Source organism: Rhodnius prolixus, unplaced genomic scaffold (genome assembly GCF_049639745.1).
Source record: "Rhodnius prolixus isolate KJV_2025 unplaced genomic scaffold, Rpr scaffold_3, whole genome shotgun sequence".
Taxonomy (NCBI): domain Eukaryota; kingdom Metazoa; phylum Arthropoda; class Insecta; order Hemiptera; family Reduviidae; genus Rhodnius; species Rhodnius prolixus.
The window spans coordinates 14,679,375-14,691,948 of NW_027411603.1; the positions used below are offsets into that span (position 1 = coordinate 14,679,375).

At 34.5% G+C, this 12,574-nt stretch overlaps 1 protein-coding gene across 13 annotated transcripts in view; it reads right to left on the minus strand.

Moving 5' to 3' along the window:
- Window positions 1–11,653, minus strand: part of enc (R3H domain containing protein encore) — a 44,527-nt gene extending 32,874 nt beyond the window's left edge. For 9 of the 13 annotated variants that reach the window (XM_074125575.1, XM_074125576.1, XM_074125580.1 and 6 more), the window contains exons 1-2: window positions 11,375–11,652; window positions 2,324–2,414 (exon numbers count right to left, since the gene is read on the minus strand). The gene's annotated coding sequence lies outside the window, so the exon portion shown is untranslated. Of the gene's footprint in view, window positions 1–2,323; window positions 2,415–9,018; window positions 9,076–11,374 lie in introns of those variants that run through there. The other 4 variants (XM_074125572.1, XM_074125570.1, XM_074125569.1 and 1 more) reach the window with 3 other exon arrangements.
- Window positions 11,654–12,574: the final 921 nt, after the last annotated feature.

A 12,574-nucleotide genomic window follows, 5' to 3' on the forward strand; every position in this document is an offset into this window, starting at 1 on the left:
AGTATGCCGTTTGATTGTAAAAATCATAGCAACAGGAGGATTAATTAGATACTACTTTAAATTTACACGGAGAGTGAAAAAGCTTTACCAAGCCTACATTACATTATTACAGAAGTGAACAAATTAAGACTAATCCGTTTTTACAAACCAGTTCGAAGGAAATGATGAACAATTTACACATTTTTCACTACTCAAGGCGATTCAATGGCTATCCAAAAATACTAAAAAATATTATTTGTTATAAAATAAAGCAATATATTTTGTTTTAACTTGGCAATTTAAATTAAATTGGATAACTTTAATATTTTGCCCTGCCTTCCTTACCCATTATGGTAAAGGAATTGATATACGTATGCAGACAGCTTGGCTTAACGCTGTTTCATTTAGCACTTGATTTTTCAGATATGTATTCCCGACGTTACTGTAGTACAATAACTTGTTCAAAAGGAGGTAATTGAAAACATATAGTCGACTTATTTATTGGCAACTAAAAGCTGTATAATAATAAATAATAAAAAGTGCGTTTTTAAATAAAAATTTATATATATTTGCTTATAAAATTGTTTCTGAAATTCTTTAAAAATTTAATTCAGGTAGTCATTTTATATGAGAAATTGTATAAATGTTTAACAAACATCTTCACAATGAACTTTGTACCAAGTTTAAAAAAAATAAATAAATAAGGCACTTAGGTTAGGCTAAGTATTATTGTACGAAGCAATAAAACGGAATGATTTTTTTTTTCTATTACATATCGATGGAAAAATAAAAATTTTGAATTTCGAGCAGTTGTTGAAAGTTAGTGAAAAGAGTTACATATCTCTGACTGCCAACATTTTTTTGGAACAGAAGAGGAAAGCAGGCTTACAATGGTCACTGCTCAAAGCGGAAATCGAAGAACATCGTCAAAAATCTATTCATGAAGTAAACAACAGCTAACAGCTTGATTAAACGAAAAATTTTGGCCAGGCACTGTCCAGAGGGCGGCAGTGCAGTGAATAAAGTTCCAAGCGCCGATGACCTAAGACGCTGACGCGCCTATTAAATTAAAAATAAATAAATAATAAAGAGCACCAACTCCTCATTGGAAATCCCTCTCCAAATTGATGACATTTTCCCAGCTGCAAATTTATTTATTTATTTTTTAATATACGCACGTCACATTAGCTGCGTCTGGGTGCGATACGTCAGTAATAGTAAGATTGTACTACGACTGGACGGTGCTCATTGACAGAACAATTCAATACCATCGATCTGATGTTCTGCTTCAAGTCTTGGATCGGAGGACGGTAATGAAGATGGAAACCGCAGTACAATAAAAACCATTTTCAAGTTTAAGGCGGGAAAAAATATGCGGAACTGGGGTGCGAAATAAAGAAGCTGTGGAAAGTAGAGACTGACAAGTGCGGTACCCTCGGCATCTGCATAGTTCCATTCGAACTGCACACCAGTATAGCAACCCTGGGTTGATACGAAATGTTTACATCCAATTGAAAAAACCGTGGTCTTGAACAACACATGCCTTATTGTCATCAAATAATTGATAACCAAAAGTAATGAGCTTGGTTAGGTAACCTGTACATTATTATCACGATATCTGAGTTTAGAAAAGATACAATAGCAATAATTAAAGATTCTTCTATACATCTTGCTTTTCTATTTCTTATTTTTGAAACTTCATCTCAACATAACGATCACAATGATCCAATTTTAATTAAACCGTTTTACAAAAAGTGAAAAATAAATTGCTTAATTTTGGGGCGAAGGGGATTAGGGCGCAGGCAGATAAATATAATAGTACTATAAAAGATGGAGGGAGGGTGGAATATGTTGCTGTGGTAACGGATAGCGCGCTAGCCGACAGATCGCGCCGACTCTTCCTCTACCAACCGTAGTATTGATCTCATGACTTGCTCATGGTATAGTGACCTATTTTCGCTCTTTCTCCTTACGTCTTCCTGTCCAATCTTTATTTATCTACTGCAATTTCTATACTATTGCATTCCGTCTTCCTGTACAAACTTCTCTTAAGGGTATAAACACCACACACTCATCACATGTGTGTACATATACTATTACTGTCCTAAGGATGAAAATAAATATTTCTGAAATGCCGGAGCAAGAATTTTGAGAACTATTTATTTTTTGAAGACCTATTCTCTAATAAATCAAACAAAAAAGTACATATAATTTCTTCATCAGCGTCTCCTATATTTACATCTCAACTTCTCATCACATTTACAACTCAAAACAAGGTGAAATAATTAAATATAGAAAAGTTAAATTATTCAATAACAATTTATTATTCAAGATTAACACGTACCTGAGTAAAATGCCAAGATAAATAAGTGCTTGATTGGTGCCGCTTCATTCTATATAAAACAATTTTTTTTTCTTTAAATGGCTTCTTCAATCTGGAACAATTAAAATAATTCTGATAAACAATTGGAGAATAAGTTGTATACATGGTTCGTTTAATTCTACCAAAACTCTACGTTAAATAAAGAGTTTCACAATATATTAAATTATTGAATTATACGCGATAGGACTAGCAAATAAATATACACAATGTCTTTATTATCCGTCTTATCGAAGGTTTTTTTTCTTTCTTTTTTTTTACATTCTAAGCGGAATCTAGTTTTTTGAAGAGAATTTTGACTTCGCTCTTAAACGTTTTAGTCATATAGACATTGCCTTAGATTAAGTCATAATTCTTTACGCAAAACTGATGGTGAACTAAAATCCTTAATCGATCAGAATAAGCAAACCAGGTTTCAACTGTTACTGAGCTGACAGTTGGAGTGCAATCACATTTAAGAGCATGCCTTATTTACCTGCTACCTGCTAAAAATTGACGATACTCTCATCGACTCTGGTACTTCGATAAAAACAATTAATGAATAGTTTTTAGCAAAAATGTTTTGTGTGAGAAACAAGAGATGATTACTTTTGTAATTTTTCTCATCCGAAATGTTATTTATTTTTATTTTAATTCTAGATGCGTTAAAATCTAAAGTTATTGGTACTAGAGCCTTCATAACACGCAGCAAGCCACCGGACAGTATTCACTGTTTACTATAATTAAGGGACTGTGAACTTCTACAGATTTCATAGGATGAGAAAATTTAAGAGCAGCCAGCTAGCTGAAATCGAAACCGAGTCATACTATTGCATTAACTGCATTAACCATTGAGTTGATCTTATTCTTGTGATAACTTATTTTTTATAGACAAACAGTACTAAGTAAAGCATTAAGTAAAAAAAAATCCAGTCAATATTTTATCTAGTTTCTATTGTTAGAGTTAGAGCTTCGGTACAAAATTTATTACTAAAAAAACCTGCAAGGAACTCTCAAAAGTTAATTTTCCTTAATTTACTGAATTGTAAGTTACCTCTTTAAACTAACCAAATTTTGAAAACCCCTTAAATATAGTTGCGGAGCCTGCAGTTAACATTTGACTAAGATTTAGTTATGATAGGGACTTTATAATTGGGCTCTCTGTTTCTGCTCTCCTTGATTGGTACATATACTTCCTTCCCATCAACTAAAAAGTAACACTCGGGTTCCTCAAAAATAATATTCCATATAAATTTTCAATGAGAAACTGCTGGTTTACAGGTTTTTTTAAAAAAAATAACGCTGTAACAATTTTTCATAAAAGTGGAATAAACTTATAAATCTAGCCTGTTAATTGCTTTCAGATGAATCAATTTCTTCAAACTTGGTATTCTATCAGGGCTTTAAATGTAGCTTTTAGAACAGTACAGAACCGCACTTGTTATGCAAATTGTGTGGTAGTTTACTACATGTAACGTAGTACATATAATTGCTTTATAACAGAACTACTTTAGACTTATCGTTTGACAATCTTTAAAAAAAGTCATAAATCCAGACTTTTAGGCCTAAAGAACAAGCTACGAAGAATTCTAATAGTATAAAATATTATTGGGAGCGTCGATTCAGAAAAGTATGTACAAGAAGAGTATTTTTTCGATATTCTAGTGAAATAGATGAAAGTACAAGGACTTTGGAATATTGGATAGAGTCACTCAGTCATTCAACTTCTTACTCCAATTATTATAATTTGAACAGTTTTTTTATTAAAAACACCTAATTTTTATTAAAACACAATTTTACTCGTTCAAACATATTTGTCCTTGGTTTAAAGGTCTTGGCATGAACAAAAGATTGGTTACTACAATTAGCAGATTGAGAGCGAACCATGCAGTCTGCGGGTCGTACCTACATCGAATCGGTAAACGAGCTACTCCGTTTTGCGAAAAGTGTAAGGAGGAGGAAGATTTTAAACATGTCGTCATGGAGTGCCCACTTTATAAGAAAGAAAGAGATGAGCTGTTCATCTCGCTGTACAAAAATTTGAGTGCGCCATTTAGATACGAGGACATCATCTTTTCTAATAATGTCTATGCCCTGAAACCTGTTGAAGATTTGATTAACAAATATACTTGTGGATAGGAAGTTACATAGTTAAGATCAAATATCCTAGGAAGGAATAAGCTTTGAAGTTGGCTGTATGGTGAAAAGCCAATGCCAGAAAAAAAAAAAAAAAAAAAAAAAAAAATTGTCCTGACCAGTCCTGACTTCCAAACATTTTGTAAAGGTAGATACCCCAGAAAGAAAGAAGTATGTCTTAAAAAAGTGCTGTGGAAACAATACCTCCAAATAAAAGACCAACAATCATATACTCTCTACAAAGAACAACGGAGGAAAGTGAAAGAAGTGATAAGAGATGCAAAAAGGGAAACCTGGGAACAGTTTGGAAAATTTATGGAGGAAAGCACGCAGACGAACCAGAAATTATTTTATAAAATATTAAAGGATATGAGGAAGGGAAAGGAATGTCCAATAAAATATATCAATTCAAAGGACGGATTGCTTATAACAGATCAAATGAAAATAATGGCAAGATGGAAGGAATATTTTGAGGAATTATTGACGGAGAAAGACAATGCATCTCAAGGATATGTAGAGGAGGTAAGAAACATGGAGAACGAGGAGGCTGTGGAGGAGGATGAAGAGGATGATGAGTATATTGATAGGGATGAATTGACTGTTGCGCTGAGTAGGATGAAGCTTGGGAAATCCGCAGGTCATGATGGTATTACACCGGAGATGCTTAGGCATATGGGTGAGGAAGGTGAAGAGATGTTGTATGGAATAATGGAAACAGCATGGAATAGACGGAAGATCCCCAAAGACTGGGAACTCTCAGTAATAGTCCCAATTTTCAAAAAAGGAAGCAATCGAGAATGCAACAACCATAGAGGAATCTCTTTGTTAAGCGTTCCGGGCAAACTCTATGGCCGAATCCTAGAAACAAGACTGAGAAGGAAAGTTGACCATCTGCTGGGAGAGGACCAGTGTGGCTTTCGCTCAAATAGAAGCACCCAAGACCTTATATTCACCTTAAGGCAGATTATGGAAAAGAATATTGAATATGATAAAGAGGTGCATCTGTGTTTCATAGACCTTTGTAAAGCGTTCGATAGAGTACCACGGTCAATGATATGGGAAATTCTGGCGAAGAGGAATGTTAATAAGGCCTTAATAGAGAGGATTAAAAGTTTCTACAGGAATTGCCGCAATTACGTAAGGACATCCAACCTGTCATCCGAAGTATTTACAACTACGGCAGGAGTTAGACAGGGAGACAGTTTAAGTCCCTTACTCTTCATAATATTTATGGACGACATACTAAAAGCCTGCCAAAATAAAACCAAGAATTTCCAGTTGGGATACCGGAATTTACAACCGGTAACATTCTCTTCCCTGATATATGCAGATGACCTGGTTTTAATAGCAGACTCTCAGGCGAAGCTCCAACATAACATCAATGTGTGGGTGGAAGAGCTAGAAAAGAAAAATATGGAAGTGTATTTAGAAAAAAGTAAAACCATGGTAGTATGCAGATCGGAAAAGAGACACAAGATAAGAATAAAAGGAAAGACACTGGAACAAGTAGGTGTTTATAAATATTTAGGAGTTTTGATTAGCTCGGATGGTAGAGTTAAAGACGAGCTTAACTCAAGATGTGCGGCATCGGGGAAGTTATTCCAAGCCATCAATAAAAAATTTGTCAGCAAAAGAGAGGTATCTAAGCAAACTAAGCTTAGGATATTCAACTCAATATACCTCCCAACCCTTACATATGGGTGTGAGTCCTGGGCCCTAACAAAAAATAGCAAAAACCGCATACAAGCGGCAGAAATGCGATACCTCCGGAGAGTTGAGGGAAAAACAAGAAGGGATCGCGTAAGGAACACTACCATTAGGAGTAATCTGGGTTGCGAAGCAGTGGTGGAGCGGATTATGCGCACCCAACTAAGATGGTTTGGACATATGAACAGAATGGAGGACACAAGACATCCTAAACGAGCCTATGAAGCCAGATGTTCGGGTAAGAGACCGAGAGGAAGGAGAAGAACGACATGGTCGGACAATGTGACAGAGAGCCTTAATAGGACTGGAATAACAGTCAACAAAGCCAAGACAATGGCCACAGATAGGGACGGATGGAAACATTTTTTGCAATCCTCTACACTGCAAGGTAGAAGAGGAAGAGAATAAGTAAGTAAGATACCCCAGATTAGATAAACTTAATTCACAAATACCCCCTTCCCTCTAAAAATGTTCAAAATATATATATTTATAACAGGTTTATATCTATTTACTGTTAGTATTTTTGCTTTAAGAAAATTGTCCAAAACTTTTTTCGAGACTTCTAAAAGAAAGAAACCAATCAGTTTTTAAATTGTAATATTCTACAAATTTGAAATTTAGAATAAATTTGTTTTTTATTCCTTCAATTTACTTTTGAATACTACAATTTCTTTTATTTTCTAAGAATCAATCTTCTCAGAGGGGGAAACGGTTTTATTGAGAGGTCATTGACATGGTAAGTTTAAAGACTAATGCTGGAAACATTTTAGGAAAAAGTCTGAAAAAGAAAAACTTAATAGTGCAAGAAGCAGAAAGAAACCTTGATAAAACGTTACTGTAGTAACCATGCTTGCCGTAGCACACGATTAAAATATAGTTATCAAAGTCAATTTTTTTATTGATACTAAATATAGAACTTGACAAGTATCACAATTTGCGAACTATGTACGGATGCTCAAATTTTGTGCTACGTGCACAAAAACACATCAAATCAATGATGTACACTTTTATAATGGGGAATTACCAATAAAAACGTCGAGTTTTAAAGTTATAGAGATGACTATCAAAGTTACACGATAAGTCTCCCCAGGAAAGCAAGCTCATCTCCACATCATAACAGAGAGAAGCATAAATTTTGCAGATATTAGACAAATTATAAAAGAAAATAAGAGCCGAGAGCATAACTTTCGATGAGATCTAAAACAAAAATGTACGTGACGTGATGCTTTAAAGAGAAAAATTTTGACTTTCTTTCACTTATAATATAAGAAAGTATTGCGATTGTGTTTAATTTTTTGAATTTTCCCTGGAAACATTGTGAAGCACAACCTGCGGTCTTCAGAGCCCAAAAACGGTCTTAAAAAACGTTTTCTTTCTCTTTGTGCGTTAGAAAGAGTGCACTGCCACTCAATTCACTGCAAGACCGTTTTTCTAATTTTCTAAATCTTCAAAATCTCTACTCAAGGATTTTAATGCTGTTTTTTAGCTGATTGCGCATACAAATTTATTCAATTAAGTATCTTCTACAAAAATTATCTTCTGATTAGTTTGGTATTGGGTTGTCCGGTAAATAATGCAGGATATCTTTAAAATACCCATCCAAAGAGTAAACTGTTTGTTTGTTGGACTTTTGACTTTTATAAATGTAAACAATTATTAATCCTCTTTCAAACAAAAATGTTTGTTTACCTCTGTAACATTGAAACTACTTGGAAATAATGCAGTCTTTACTAAGATGTCAAAGCGTGATTTTAACATAATTCTGTTTTACGAGTTCAAACTCCGCCGGAACGGGGCTCAACCGGCCAGAAATATCAACGATGTCTGAGGCGAAGGTAGTATAAGTGAGTGCACTTTCAACGGTGGTTCCAGAGATTTCGAGAGGGAGACTTGAGCCTTGAAGACAAAGAAGGCCGTGGAAGAAGTTCTGCACTTTATGACGATGTTCTCCGAGCTTTGATGGAAGAAAATCCCAGAGCAATTGTTCGAGAACTGGCAGGGAAACTCGAAGTCAGCAAATCAACTGTCGATGACCATCTCAAGCGATTGGGAAGGTGAAAAAGCTGACAGTTGGGTTCCTCACACATTAAACGACCGCCAAAAAGATCAGCGGTATGAAATTTGTGCTGCACTTCTTTGCCAAAACAACAGCGATCCTTTTCTGTACAGAATTTTGATTTGCGATGAAAAGTGGATCCTCTTCGACAACAGCAGATGCTCTGGACAGTGGCTTGACAAAGGAGAAACAGCACGACATTTTCCAAAGCCCACAAATCATCAAAAAAGGTGATGGTTACTGTTTGGTGGGCTTCATTTGGTCTGATTCATTACAGCTTCTTGAATCCTGGCGAAACCATCAATGCCGAATCGTATTGTAACCAAATTGACGTAATGCATCAGAAATTGGAAATTATTAAGCCATCTTTTAGTCAATCGAAAGGGGCCAATTCTGTTGCATGACAACGCAAAGGCCACATATCTCACGTTTGACTTCCCGAAAATTGTAGGAGCTAGGCTATGAGACTTTGCCACACCCGCCCTACTCACCGGACCTCTCGTCTACTAATTACCATTTTTTTAGACACCTGGACCGCTAATTATAAAATAAAAAATGTATTGACCAAAGAACATTAGAAAATGCGTTTTCTGAATTTATAAATTCTAAGGATTTCTAAAAAGTCCATTATCACAAATGCCTGCCCAATAACGGTAACTTAAAAGCTCATATTGATTCAACAAACAACCGTAAATTTTCTTTTCTTGAAGAAAATGAAAAATCAATATGAACTTTGCTTAGATAAAATATGATGCAAAAAAAATTCTGGAATTACACAAACCTCAAGCGATTTACAGTCACAAAGACCACCTATTTGAATCCATTATCCAGAGATATCGATATTTTTGGGAGGAAAACGAATCTGTGAATATGATTGAAGTGTTAATTTTGATTTCAAATTATTGACTGAAGAAAAAAGTGCAGGATCTGCATCCACAGACTAAGTGAACAGTGAGGTTGCTAGGAAAAGAAAATCAAAGGGCAGGCAGGACTGGAATCCAGGATTACATTCGAATGTTCTACACGATTTTTAATTTCACTTACTGGAAATAAGTAATTGTTAAGGACCACAATTGTCCAGTTTTAACAGAAACATCCGTTTTGAGACCCACAAAAGAGGACTATGTAACTGGTACCTGATAAACTGCTTGGTCAAAGTCAGCCAACTTTACTGAATTTATTTTATATTATGATTTTACCGAATAGATTTTTCAGTTTTATGAGACTTTCTAAAAACGATTTTCATAAAATTTCGAATGCTCATGGCACACATATAGATCTGTAAGTTTTGTTTGCAACATTTTACTGGGAAATGCTACTTAAAGAAATTCTGGGAGAGAGGTGGACTTAAGGTTCCTCTTCAAACACAACTTTATTAGCACAATAGAAACAGGATTTCTCTTCCTATCATTCTCACCGTCTAGAGTAGCCTATTTTCTTCAGATTTTGAATTTTAATATATAAAATTCTTACTAGTATTATTATACATAATGCATTTCACCAAAATGAAACTTTAATCAAGAGGGAACCACTTATCTCACTTTTATAAGTACCTTTAATTTAATTAAATTTCTCATCTAAAATGTTTCAAGCACATTTTGTACGTCAAAATGAATACAGTGAAATAAAAGAAAATCGTTGGTATCCCTTTTGAGAAATTCTTGAAAAATCCAAACAGTGAAGTCAGAAGTTACTCTCAGGTCCTCCAGTGTGGCACAATTGAAAATAAAGTTTTTGCTTCCTAAGTTCTATGGTTTTTGAGATATTTTACGCGGGCACAAACATTTACTAAAATCTATTTCGGTTTCCCAAAAACGGAGATTCTCCGTGAAACCTCATATTTGAAAATTTGAGGATATCAGAGTACTTCTTATTAGTACAGTAATAGAATAAAATAAAACCCCCGCAGTATTTCAACAAGTATTATTGTTTATTAAGAGGAAAGTGAGTGGATGCCTATGGGTGGCGTAGGTCGCGTGTGTAGTACAATATGGGTTATACTGTTGGAAGTAGTGCTCTACGCGTACGGTCGATATCAGGTGGCCAGCGAGCTCTCCACCCCATTTACCAAGCTTGTGCCTCACTTCCCCCTACGACTAACGATGCGTACTCTAACTCCTCCCTCGCAACATATCTCACTTTTCTTCGGTTTGCACGTGCTGAAAGCTAATTTCATCTAGTATTCTCATACTTAATTATGAGAAAAAGAAGACTGAAGTAACATCCAACTGATCTTTTTAAAAATGAATAACTCCATTAAATCAGAAATCAAAATCCCTTGCCGTCAGTGAATAAAGATCACAGCCACACAAAAAGTTATAATATATAGATCAATATGAAGAATTTTGATACATGAGAAAAGAAATATTTGAGAACTTATATATAAATTATCCATCAGACAAAAAGCTCTAGCTCTAAATAATTCGAAAAATTCAGAAATATTAAAAAATAAAAATGGAATTAATGAGTGAAATTAGATGTAACCGTACTGAAAGGTACAAATCTTTCTTTAAAAATTAAAATATTTATTTACTTAAAATATATTTGAAATGATTCTAACCTAAAGGTAACGAAATCTTAATTCTTAAAACCTTAGGCAAATGTACACTTATTTCCTTGAAATAAATTTTGTGCTTCGAGCATTAAATATCACTGACCCTTACTGCACAAATTAAATCAATGTCGTAATATATTTACATTAAAAACTGCAAACTTCCAAAACAGACGAAGTATAATTTTTTGTACCACCATAACTTCCAACACCGATAATCTCTAAAATACATTCAAATTACCTCGTACTCATTTACGCAATCCAAGAAAAAAAAAGAAAAAACTGTATAGAAATCTATTATTCAACCTAATTTACTTCATACATTCAATAAAAGTAAGATTCAAAACCAAAATGGAATTTAAAAAAAAAATCATTAAATAAAAACCAGACGCAAAACGTGCAAGTGTAGTCATGTTTAAGAGAAGAAAATACCATCCAAAACTTCATAAAAGAGCAAATCTTATGACTGCCATCACTTCCTCAGATCAATACATTGAAAGATATTTGTTTTAAAAAACATTAATTAACAAAACAAATGGCAAATCACCTTACGCACTAATAATAAGAACAAGACCGCAATACTTACCTTTACGAAAAGGAATAACAATGGAGGGCCGGGGGTCAGGTGTACGAAAATAGATTTCTAGGCAGTGATTGAAGTTATCAAAACAAGATCCCACAAAAGGACACAAAAATCGTGTGAAGTCCACGAAAACTTCTCACATTTGAATGGCACATAGTTTTTATAAACTGAAAATTACATTAGTTATCCATAGCAAACCAACGACTGACCACTTTTATGTTTCGAAACAACTCAACGGAGTACAGAAGCGGCACCCAATTGTTTTGATTTTAATGGTTTCAGTTTTCAACGCTGTAGCGCTAATGCTGAATTGCACATGCGCCCAAATTTGTTTAAAAAACATTTCCTTTTATTCCTTTTATATCTATTAAATGTCCAATAATTAAAAAAAAAAAAAAATTCAACTTCTTTTCATAAATTATTTGAGCCTATAATTTGTTTTATGAGTTTCTCTTTTGATGATAGCCATGTGAAAGTTATGCGAAAGATTTGGTTATAGATGGAAGTAATTTTTAAGATCTAATTTGCCAAGAGCAATAATTTTCACCTGACTCAGATTCAGATGGAAGTCTCTACTTTTATCATTAAATTTTTTTTTTTTTTTTTTTTTTTTTTGCGCATCAACAGCTGAGGTCATTAGCGCCCGGAGCTTTTTCCAGTGCACTGCCGGCCTCCGGACAGTGTTCTCTCGTTACAGACAACACTGTCCATCACCGGACAGTGAGCTGTAAGAAGCTCCTAGGAAGAGAAAATCTAAGGGTCAGCTGCTGGATTCGAACCCGGGATCATTAAATTTGAAAGCACATTTAGGGTTTGTAGGGAATTTTGGAACATACTTTTTGACAAAAAAAAAAAAATTATATTTTATTAACTCTACTAACGAAACTTACAAAAGCATCCTGACTTCGTGAGTGCAAGAAGTAAAGTGCTTTTAGGATCTTGGCTGTTTTAAGTAAATGTAAGAGTAAAGGTTTGGTTAAAGAACCCCAGGTAAAGCAAGTCAAAAAAATTAAAGAGTGGGAAAATATTTGCACCTTGTCCCACTTTAATCCTATCCTATCCTACCTTACTTTAACTATCCGTTTCTCGCTATATACATAGTATGTATTTTCCTAATTAGGTGATCGCCTTGCATCTGCTAGTGGCTCTTCTACTTAATAATGTAGTACCACTTTACTCCCTAGAATAGTCGCCCATTAATAC